A 670-nucleotide genomic window follows, 5' to 3' on the forward strand; every position below is an offset into this window, starting at 1 on the left:
CACGCCCGAGGCGGGCGCCTCCGTGGTCTTCCCAGGTGGAGTGCTTCTTTTGCCCCGTACAGCTTAAGGCATCCCTCTGAATCATCTATGTCCTGAGCCCGGCGGGGCTGCTGGGGAAGAGGCTGGCGGCTGGGAGGCCCCCTGCTTGGGAATCTGGCCTGGAAGCAAATGTCAGTGACCGTGTCCGCTCAGAACTGACCGATCGACTGACCCACAGGCTGGATGCTGAGCCCACCTGCACTGTTTCGTCTCCTTTGTCCCCAGTGTGTTCCAGAACCTAACAGAAACTCCAGAGTGCAAATCTATGTACAGAGTAAGGCGGCAGGAAAGGGGTGTCCTCACTGACCTCGTGGAACATGTCCATCCCTGAGAAAGGGGGGGGGTCAATACCACTGAATCTCACCTTTGTGGGTATGTCTATTGTGCAATTTGTGGATGGTGTTTTTTGAAAATTTTTTGTTTTTTTTACAAATTTACTTTGACACCTGAGGTGAAGAAATCGTTTGTTGTGTTGTTGTTACTGACTTCATAAAGTTCTCTCTTCTTTCTTATTACAAAAGGAAAAGACGCTGCATCACGAGAGGAAGGGCGAGCATATCTGCTCATGGCTGTAGTGGGGGCGGAGGGTCCTCGGCCAGCCCCGGGGCGGGGCGGGGCGGGGCGGGGCGGG

This window comes from Ursus maritimus, unplaced genomic scaffold, assembly GCF_017311325.1.
Source record: "Ursus maritimus isolate PB19 unplaced genomic scaffold, ASM1731132v1 scaffold_27, whole genome shotgun sequence".
Taxonomy (NCBI): Eukaryota; Metazoa; Chordata; class Mammalia; order Carnivora; family Ursidae; genus Ursus; species Ursus maritimus.